The sequence below is a fragment of the Akebia trifoliata genome, chromosome 13 (assembly GCF_017979445.1).
Source record: "Akebia trifoliata isolate Shusen 1 chromosome 13, ASM1797944v1, whole genome shotgun sequence".
Lineage (NCBI taxonomy): Eukaryota > Viridiplantae > Streptophyta > Magnoliopsida > Ranunculales > Lardizabalaceae > Akebia > Akebia trifoliata.
The window spans coordinates 10,766,030-10,777,404 of NC_141387.1; the positions used below are offsets into that span (position 1 = coordinate 10,766,030).

General features: G+C 34.2%; 1 pseudogene across 1 annotated transcript; it reads left to right on the forward strand.

Moving 5' to 3' along the window:
- The first annotated feature begins 610 nt into the window (after positions 1–610).
- LOC147387826 (1-aminocyclopropane-1-carboxylate oxidase homolog 1-like) lies at positions 611–9,286 on the forward strand (annotated as a pseudogene). The gene is made up of 6 exons (XR_015171268.1): positions 611–1,198; positions 1,406–1,727; positions 2,233–2,481; positions 6,417–6,763; positions 8,420–8,741; positions 8,896–9,286. The product of XR_015171268.1 is annotated as a 1-aminocyclopropane-1-carboxylate oxidase homolog 1-like (transcript).
- The last annotated feature ends 2,089 nt before the right edge of the window (positions 9,287–11,375 follow it).

Genomic DNA, 11,375 nt, shown 5'->3' on the forward strand with positions numbered 1-11,375 from the left:
TCTTAAAATCATTCATTTTCAATCACTTGTGTATAAAAGTTTTATTCACTTTCCTTCAACCTTAAAAGAGTCTATCTTCTTCAACCTTTATCAAACTTTTGTAGGTAAGATTTCTAGAGAAAACATATATTTTATGAGTCGTGCTAGAGTGATCACCTTAAGATTGTACCTCATATAGCACATCTTCACGTGAAAGTGTGTAGGAACCATAGATGCTTTTTGACTCGTATCTCAATGAAAAGCATTTATGATTCCTTCAAATTTTCACGTTAGGATGTGCGATATGCGATACAATCTTTAGGTCACTTCAGCATTATTCATATTTTATCAATAGAAAATGGCAAGGTTGAAATGATAGATTGAAGATGAGGTTTAATAGATTTAAAATAATTTACCCTAGAAGTTTAAGATATGAATTTTTAGAGAAAATCATGGGATTTTTTTAGCTAGAGGATAAAGGGTAGGGTAGTAATTAGGTCTTTTTCTGTTAGCCCATAACAGAAGATTAAGGTCAAGGGAGCATCTCATTAGTTTGAAAACTAAGGATGGTATCACGAGTATTTATCAAAACATTGAGGGGTCTGTCTAAATCACTTACTCATCTTCTTCTTCTGTTCTATATCAAAATGTCAAACTAAATCAAAGAGAAAACAAAAATGGTGATCTCCGGAACTAACGAAGTTTCGGCCGATATTATATCCAACTACGATCGAACCAAAGAACTAAAAGCCTTCGATGATACGAAAGCGGGTGTTAAAGGTCTAGTGGATGAAGGTATAACAAAGATCCCACGAATCTTCATCAAACCTCAAGATCCAGTCGATGAGAATTCCACTTCATTCGATAGGCACTTGACGATTCCAATTATAGACCTAGAAGGCATCGAAAAGAGTGTCGATCGACGAAAGGAAATAATTGATCAAGTTCGACATGCGTCGGAGACATGGGGCTTCTTCCAAGTGGTGAACCATAAGATCCCTATAGGTGTGTTGGATGGGATGCTTGAAGGAGTACGTAGGTTTAACGAGCAATCCAAGGAAGTAAAGATGAAGTACTATACGCGTGACAAGACAAGAAGGTTTGTTTACAACAGCAACTTTGATCTCTATAAAACACCAGCTGCTAACTGGAGAGACACCTTTTTTTGCGTAGTTGGTCCTGACCCTCTCAACCACGAAGAGTTGCCAGTGGCATGTAGGTACGTGATGAGTTGTATTAAATCGTTCAATTATTTCCTAATGCCCCAAAAAAATTAGGTCATTAAGGTCCCAAATTCAAATTCATTTGTACAACAACCCGTTCAAATGGATTATGACATGCCATGCTAATTCAAACTAATTCTTAATTTGTATGTATAATTAATTTTCTCATAAGTTCCCTAACAATGAAATTGCTTGATTTATAGAGATATAATGATTGAGTATTCAACACATGTTATGAAAATGCGGAACACATTGTTTGAGTTACTATCGGAGGCTCTCGAGCTCAACCCCAACCACCTCATGGACATGGAATGTGCCAAGGGGCTTATAATTATCTGTAACTACTATCCAGCGTGCCCTGAACCGGAACTTACATTGGGTGCTAGCAAGCATTCAGATAATGATTTTATTACCATCCTTTTACAAGATCACATCGGTGGTCTCCAAATTCTTCATCAAAATCAGTGGGTAGATGTCTCTCCCATGCGTGGAGCTCTAGTAGTTAACATTGGAGATCTTTTACAGGTAAATTCCTTGTTGTTACAAGCTTCATCCATATTAATCAACTTTGATTGACTTGATAATATATTGTTCTTGAATAATTTTATAAAGTTCTAATGTTATTCTCAATATGATGTTCATAGTATCAAGGCTATAACCATGCTTCATGAATCATTTATAATAGTTCAAATACAATTGTTTATTTGATCTTTTTTTAATCGGTACATTAGCATTGAAGGGGACCTCAGCATTTATTAGAAATTCAACATCTTACGAACGTGAGAGTTATATATTACAATCATAATAGATAATTCTACACATCTCGCTTGGAGGATCTGAATGCACAAACCACCTAACTACTGAATCGGCAATTGTTATTGATAAATATCTGAATGCAATTCTTTATTGATGATTTTTTTTTCATCACATCTACAAAAAGTAAAGTTTATAAAAACGTTGTGCATAATTATCATGATATTGTTACTATATCTTAACTTATTTTATTTGTTGTACTATTGCCTCGATACAGCTTGTCTCTAACGACAGGTTTAAAAGTGTCGAACATAGAGTATGTGCCAACCTTGTAGGTCCAAGAATGTCTGTGGCAAGTTTCTTCTTCAATAGTCTTCAACTATCAAAGATCTCTCCCATCAAGGAGTTGTTATCAGAAGAAAATCCCCCCTTATATAAAGAAACCACATCGAAGGAATACTTCGAATACTACAATGAAAAAGGACTAGATGGGAACTCTGCTCTACTACATTTCAAGTTGTGATGGATAAGAGAACTATAAGTACAGAATCAGTGGATGACATATTCGTTGGTTCTTCATTGTTGTTGTCTCTAACCACGATGTATATAATTGATGGAATGTTGTGTATCTGTTGATCATCACCATTTTTTCATTAAAAAGGATTGTATACACTTATTTATGTGTAGGTTCAAACATTTATGTTTATTTTAGGGGTTTATGTTTAAATTCAATATCGCTATACTATATCCATATTTTTTTTTATGCTACCATACACTTCTTAATATTGAAAGAGGATCATTTGAACCTGACAATCTACCTAAGGGACATAGTCTAGTTGTATTCCTCTAGTTTATAGTGGAAGAGGCTTCAGTGTTAAATTGTTGGGATTACCAAGATGAAAGTTAATCGGTTGAATCTTCATAGTAGTAGCCCACATTTGATGTAATGTAAATTTCTATGTGCGTTGCAATTAGTTTTCTCTTTTCTTCTCTTAAATATTTTGCATTTCATCAACATGTGCTCCACATACATATAAATATTATGTTGGGTGCTCTAATTGTACAATGAGTTATTTATAATAATGTGGTTATCACTGAGAAAAATCAGTTGATTTTGATATTGTTAATTGTAAGTTTGGGGGTGGGGGTGGGAAAGTGCCCTGAAATTCGGATCAAGTAGTATTGAGATCCACCTTTTCGTTGTAGTCTTGATTTCTCATTGTGGGGGAACGGTATTTGTTGATTATGCTCTAAAGCTCACCTAGTTACTTGGTGCACACACATTGGTATTAGTAGCTCTCACCTCTTCTCCCATTTTCCATCGCTATTAATTGACTTTCTAACATATAATTTACAAACATATCTCAAGATTATTGCCTTAAGTTCTAAGATGTTGACTAAATTTAACTTAATATTGGTTGTTTTTTATTTAAGGCGGTGTGATTTAATATCTTTCTATTATGGTTTAGTTCAATATAGTGTGTATAGTCACCATACATAGTTCAGAGGTCATGCTTACTTCCTTCTTTTGGCAAAATGATCATCCAAGCTTCATTCTCTGATTCATGCAGATTTTTAGGTGGCACAATTTTTATGGGGGAGATAAGCAATTTTTACCCTCACAACTATTATATTGTTGAATATGTTGGATTTAACTTCCGACTTCAAATCTACTTTTCTTGGTGTTAACCAATCAACTACTCCAAAATATCAATCCGTTGGAGAAGGGGAGAGCTATAAATATAAGACGGTCATGAGGCTTAACTGAGGTATGACACACCTGAGAGTCGGACTTAACTCGATAAAGTTTTCAAATCGACTTTTTTGTGTTCAAATCTATATGAAATCCAATTGGAGTTGGTCAATTTAGGTTTAAGAAAATTTTGAGCTTTTATACCATGGTATGGACTAAGCTATGGAATCCATATTTGCTATGTTGTAGAACATTTTCTTGCATCCATGCATCATTCCTTCTTGGTATTAATTATAAGATTCTAAGCAAGTGTAAATTAAGTGTTTTTAGGGTTCCATGAATCCTTCGCTGTGTCAAGTTGAGTATTCCACCTGTTTAGTATCTATATTCTTTACTAAATTACTAGTGCCAAAAATTTGCCAAGCTTTTACATGAATCCTCTTGGACATCAGCACTCCACCATCAAGTTTTCTTATGCATGTAATTTTTTTCCCATAAAGAAACTCTTTTAATTAATAAGGACATTTTCTCATATATAAATAACGTCCAAGAAATCATCAAAGAAATTACAATTAGTGAAGAAAAAATAGAATTGAAGAAATATAAAATATACAAAAAAACAAGCAAAAAAAGTATATGATCCATACAATAAGTTGGATATTAAAAACGATTATTATAAGTATGTTTAAAAGTTGTCACAAATTACAAATAGAAAAACTAGAGATTTAGACAATGTTAGGCCATTAAATGCAAACAAAATAAAGCATTAGCAAGAGATAGCTAGCTCAAGGAACTCCATTGTTCAATTACACTATTCTTCTGTATGGTAGGTATATTGTTGAACATGTCACATGCATTGCAAGGGAATCACGCCTTTAACAAAAAGAAAAGCTCCTTGCCCAGCTTTTGGATCATTAAATTGGGACAAATTAAGCTTGTTGTTTCAAAACCATTTATATCCCTAGCAGTAATATTTAGAAGAGTCTTGATAATCTAAGTATCCCACGTGACATACTCCATCGATTATCCTGACGTGGCAAATTCGAGAACAATACAGCTGCACTCCTCGAGACACATGGCTGTATTTCCTCAAAAGAATGTATCCTGAGAGAATCATGTTTCCCGAGGCATGTTTCCCGAGGAACGCAGGTCTATGGCTTCGGAACTTACCACGTCAAGTAGTCAATTGAGTATGTGACATGGGGTAATCAGATTATCACGACTTTATATATAATTTCCTTTGTGTAAGAAATACGGTGCATCGCACATGCTTTGCATTAAAATTACATAAACGATGATATATATATAAATAAATGAGGATCGGATAAAAATTATTAAGTCGTTTTCACTTTTTTAAAAGGAAAATGGTGGTAGGTGCCTCAAAAGTCACACCACCCACGTTCCTTGGTTGTTATTAAAAGGGACCCTTATCTTCTAACTTCTAGAAACCTTTGGTTTTTATTGAAATTTTAGGGGTGATTTATATAGACACCTCCATATTTTAGAGAATATTTAAGATACTCTCTTCTTATTTCAAATTGATGACAATCCTCTTAGACCTCAATCTTCCCAAATAAATTAATTAACAATGATCCTCCAGATGGATGCATTGGAAAATTTTGCTATTCACAGCTTGGGTTCCTTTCTTTTTTATGAGGTGTCTAAATCTCCCTCCAATTATAAAAAACGTGTGTGCGTGAGGGTGCGGGTGTGGGGTGTGGGGTGTGTGTGGGGCGAGGGGCTTGGCTTTCCTCATTTCAGGATTGCAAATTAAGGGTTCTCTTGTATTTTTTCTCCTACCTTTATTCTCAACTTATAGTCACATATTGTTTCTTCCTAAACCTTACAATTTCTGTCTTCTTCAAACTCTTGTATAAAAAAATTTACCCTCTTCAACTTTGAAATTTATATTTTCTTTGACCTTCATTTATCCTCACCAACATGATAAGATTTTAGAAAAAAATAGAATTTTGATCGTTAGGAAAGTCAATGGATTTTCTACAATATAGGTAGGTAACATTGAAATTATTGCAAAAAAACCCCTTTGATCAATAAAGATGGATAAATTATGAAGATTAAAATAGAAAAAATCAAAAACACAAAAGATTTATGTGATTTCACAGCGATGATAATTCTTTATGAATGAAAATTGAGAAAATACAATAGGTTTTAATATTTTTGAATTTGGAATATATATATATATATGGTATCTTAAGGGGAAACAAATAATTTTCAATTATAAAAGTACGCTCAAATACTGAAAACTCAAGTTAAGGCCATAAACCAACAAAAATGAGGGAATGGAAATAAAGTTGAATAGATAGAGATTGAAGAAGTTGAAGATAGGAAATGTTTGAAAGAAAATCAAGGGCTATTTTGCAAAGAAGAAAGATGAAGGCATGAGGTCTTTTTACTTTAGCCCATGAGAGAAGGCCAAGGTCATGGTGCATTTCATTAGTTTGACAACAAAGGGAGGTATCTCAAGTATTTATAAAACATTGAGGGGCATGTCTCAATCACCAATATTTCAGAAACTCATTAGTCATCTTCTTCTTCTGTTCTACATTCAAATATCAAACAAAACCAAAGAGAAGACAAAAATGGTGGGCTTCGGCACCGGCTATGATCGAACCCAGGAATTAAAGGCCTTCGACAATTCGAAAGCTGGTGTTAAAGGCCTAGTCGATGATGGCGTAGCAAAGATCCCACGAATCTTCATCCAACCTCGAGATATACTCGATGATAATTCTACTTCATTCGATGGGAACTTCACGATTCCAATTATAGATCTAGAAGAAATCGAGAAGAGTGTCGATCGACGTAAGGAAATTATCGAACAAGTCCGAAGTGCATCGGAGACTTGGGGTTTCTTTCAATTGGTGAACCATGAGATACCTATAGAAGTATTGGATGGAATAATTGAAGGAGTACGTAGGTTTAATGAGCAACCCAAAGAAGTGAAGATGAAGTACTATACGCGAGACAACACAAGAAGAGTGATTTACAATAGCAACTTTGATCTCTATCAAGCACCAGCTGCTAATTGGAGAGACACCTAATTTTGTCTCATGGGTCCTGACCCTATCGACCCGGAAGAGTTGCCCATGGCATGCAGGTACATATTAATTAGAACAAGTATGGCACATGAAATGAGTCTAATTGAATAATATTGCTTGAGTTCTTTCGGTGTATTAGTTAGGTTTTAATTATTAGGGGGCATGGTTTTTAAAACTCGGTTTTGCGTCTTGTTTCGTCTTGTCCATGTCAGATACCGAGTCATTTTGGACAAGTTGTTGTTTTTTTATTTTTTTCTTTTTTTTTTCTTTTTTTTGTAATATACATTTCAAAAAATTGAAAAATGAAAATGGGATTTTAAATCTCGTCCGATAAATTAACTTGTCTGTCCGTCTCGTCCATACCTAATAACAATATGTCTCGGTCTCAGATGAATTTTGAAACCATGATTAGGGGTGCAACTTGGTCCGGTTCACATTGAGGACCAAACCAACAGCTTTATAATAGGGTGAATCGGTTTGGTACAAGTTGCGGTTTTGTTCAGGTTAAGAAATTGGAGAACCAATTAATATAAAATTTATATATATATATATATATATATATAGAGAGAGAGAGAGAGAGAGAGAGAGAAAAAGGGGGGGGGGGGGGGGGGACGACAATATAGTACTATGCACCACATTTTTTTCCCAATTTATAGAATATTGATAAGCCATATAATCAAACTGACCTTCGGTTTGGATAAGGTTGTTTGGTTCTATTGGGATTTTTGTTTGGTTCAAATTGGCCCAAACTGAACCAAATTGCAACCCTTACTAATTATCAAATGGTATTAGAGATAGGGTTATCAATTGATGATGAAGATTCAAAACCCAATCCATATGATCGGTTAACTAAAGGTCTAAGGTTTTGGTCTTGATAAGGACTAATCCCATCCAATAACTTATCAGATCGATATTGGATCAACATCTTCCGATCCGGTAGGAACTGAATCCGATAATGTACTCGAAATATACAATTACATATACTTATATATGTTAATTATTTTATTTAGATACATGGAGTATAGCATCAGATTGATACCAATCTGACCCATTGGCTGCTCTATCAGAGCCAGCATAATATCTATTATTTGAATGGCAAAAGGGGTGAGCTGAGCAAAGAGTTAATTTGGGGTCTAAAAATAAGGGTACTAAAGTGAAAACCATTACATAGCATGGTTTTAAAACTTGTCCGAGACTCAGACAATCCAGGCGAGTTATCTTAACCAAGTTGGCCACCAAGTGAGAGTCAATGTGAATCATCCATCAGATTGACTCATCCGAGATTCGGGATGATGAAATATGTAGAGTTGATGATTTTTTATAGAACTTTTCTATTAAATTTCCCTTGTGGATACGAGATTAGGGATTGAGAAATTGCTATCTAGTTCAATCTATTGGAAGGTGTGAGTTTAATACCCCCAAATTTAAAGAAAATTGAAATCCAGCCTATTATTTTCTGGTGTGAAAATAGAAAACGTAGTATAAAAATAGATAATTTAATTATCTCCCCTTTTACCTAAAATGTTCTTGAAGAATGTGCAACTCCAAGAATGTTTGTAATTTGTATCCCACCTATGCATGAAGTTCTTATAATCCTTGATCTTTTTAGCGAGCTTATTACATTCATCGATGATAAATTAAAATTAATCCTTGGTTTATAGAGAGAATTATTTTCACAAGACCAACCTAACAATGAAAATGCTTAATTTTTGTAGAGAAGTAATAATCGAGTACTCAAAGCACGTTATAAAAATGGGGATCACATTGTTCGAGTTACTATCGGAGGCTCTTCAGCTCAATCCCAACCACCTTAAGGACATGGACTGTGCCAAGGGACATTTAATTCTCGGTCACTACTATCCATCGTGCCCTGAACCGGAATTAACAATGGGCACTAGCAAGCATTCAGATAACGATTTTCTTACTATCCTTCTACAAGATCACATTGGTGGTCTCCAAGTTCTTCATCAAAATCAATGGATAGATGTCTGTCCCACGCATGGAGCTCTTGTAGTAAACATTGGAGATTTTCTACAAGTAAGTCTCATGTAACTAGTCACATATTGAAAAAATTTCTTCCAAATAACCATGTTTCAAGCATTATTTTATAACAAATGAAATTTGGTTGTTTAATACATCTTACACATGATTTATCATGAAATTATTGATAATTTTCACTTAATTTGTACAGCTTGTCTCAAACGACAGGTTTAAAAGCGTTGAACACAGAGTACGTGCCAACCATGTGGGCCCAAGAATATCTGTGGCATGTTTTTTTTACAACCTTCTTCAGCTATCTACAAAGATCTACCCCATCAAGGAATTGTTATCAGAAGAACATCCCCCCTTATATAGAGAAACCACAGTGAAAGAATTTGTTGAATTCTACGATGGAAAAGGACTTGATGGAAACTCTGCTCTAGCACATTTCAAGCTGTGATGTTCGAAAGATAACTATGAGTTCAGATTTATTTAGTTGTTGGCTTAGCTGAAAATATAATGTGTTGATCCTCACCTTCTCTTCAAACTTTTATACTCATTTTGATGGGTTAATTAAGTTTGAAACCTTATTGTTTCAACAACTCTATTCAATTTTTATTTTATTTTTTCAGAAATCAAACGCATGATAATAAAAGAAATCCGACCTTTAGCAACAAATATTAAAATTATAGCTAAAAGACCATAATAGCAACATAAATTACATTTCATTAAACGTTAATGAATTTGTAACTATGGACATAGGTTTTGTCTCTAAATATTACTTAATAATGGTAGTTTATTCATATTTATACTAATTTTTTTTTTTTAATAAATATAACCAAGTATCCCTATAGACAGTGGACCAGACTCTTATCATAGGCCATGGTTTTGTCCAAGGAATAGTCAGAAGGTATGTGCAGCGCCCGCACATCACAAGCATCAAGTAATTGAAGGTGCGTCCTCGTGGGTGGCCCTTGAGGAATTAATGCTCATACTTAGTATCGAACTCATAACCTATGGGCATTAACTGCTTATCGATCTGAAATTGCTATTAAGCCAACCCATTGGGGTTTATTGATACTAAATATTATTATCAGCAACAACTTATTTTTGAATAGAAACAATTAATAGCAACAAAAAACTACTTATGAATTGCATCTCATGGTAAAATTAAACTTTCCGTCGCCATAAAGTTATAGTAACAGTTTTTAGTACTATTACTAATAAAAGAATAGTTCTAAACAGACTGTCTTGGACACTGCATTGACATGCCAGTGTGTACCATAAAAAATAATTTCCTTATATCTCAATGAAAATAATATATGACTTCCCTAACAGTGTCACGCCATCGCATTATTGAGCACGGTGTCCAAGGAAGTCATTTCAGCGTTTTCCCTATTAAAAATCAAGGTTTTTGTCATCAATATGTTTACTATAAGGAAAATGCTGAAATGACAAAAAGAATTTACTGTGATTCTCACAAGTCTAACATGAGATATGCACATAACCATAGGTGTGTTTCCTCGCGATTCAAGTAAAAACCATCTACGATTATGTATGCATGTCCACGTCAGAATTGTGAGAATCACAGTAAATCCTGTGTCACCCCAGCACGACTCTTACTATAAGTGATGGTTTTTTTTTATGTTGATACAAGTAACCTAGTAGTGATGGTCAAGGCAGAGTCAGGTGTTTTTTTTTTTTTTTTTTGTAGTGGGGGCAAATTATAGTTTATAGTACATTGAAGAGTTTGAAGAAGAATAGTTTTGAGGGAAAATTTAGAGATTTTTTATTAGGAGTTTAAGAAAATGATATTAAGGTCACATCCAATTAACTTATTAGGGAAGATCCATTCAAGAGGCAGTTTCATCTTCAAAAGATGGGTGGGACAAAGGAGGAGGGAGTGGGGGCAAATAAGATACGTAATTAGTTGAAAATAAGGGGTATCTCATAGGTTTGGTTTCATAGTTAAAACCTTTAGTTACATGGATTTGTAATGTCAATAGAGTGATGGATAAATATTTTTTCACATTGCTATAGGAAGACCAGTAGCAACAGTAGCTATTTTCATAGTTTAAATCTTTAGTTACAAAAATTTATAATGTCTATAGAGTGATGGATAAATATTTTGTCATCGTATGGTTTTAGTGACCGAAATTATATTTTTAATAACAGTTTTTTTTTCTTTCTTTTCATCGTTAAAAATTGGTCATCTAGTAGTGGCATCACTAGTGTTGAGGGATCATTAACCTAACAATCTAGCTAAGTAATTTGGCCTATAGAAATATTATTCTAGTTTATGGTGGTAAGATGTTTGAACCTAAATAGTTGAATTGAGTTTGAGGTTGGTGCAATCATGTGAGCCACATTAATTAATACTTCCTAATTCGAAGAAAAGCAAAATCATACTCACATTTAAGCCTTTATCAACCATATTGATATTTTAAGAGTGCTGATAATCTGACTTAGGCACGTGGTAACTCTATCGACTTATCTGACATGACAGGTTCTGGAATCGTAGATGTGCTCTCCTCAAGATATAGAATTACAGTTCTCCATAAAAAGAAACAATTTTGTATCCCGAGAAGAAGACATCTACGGTTTTCGAGCTTGTCATGTCAGATAAATTGATTGAGTATACCACGTGCCTAAGTCAGATTATCATGACTCATATTTTAATCGAACATGGAT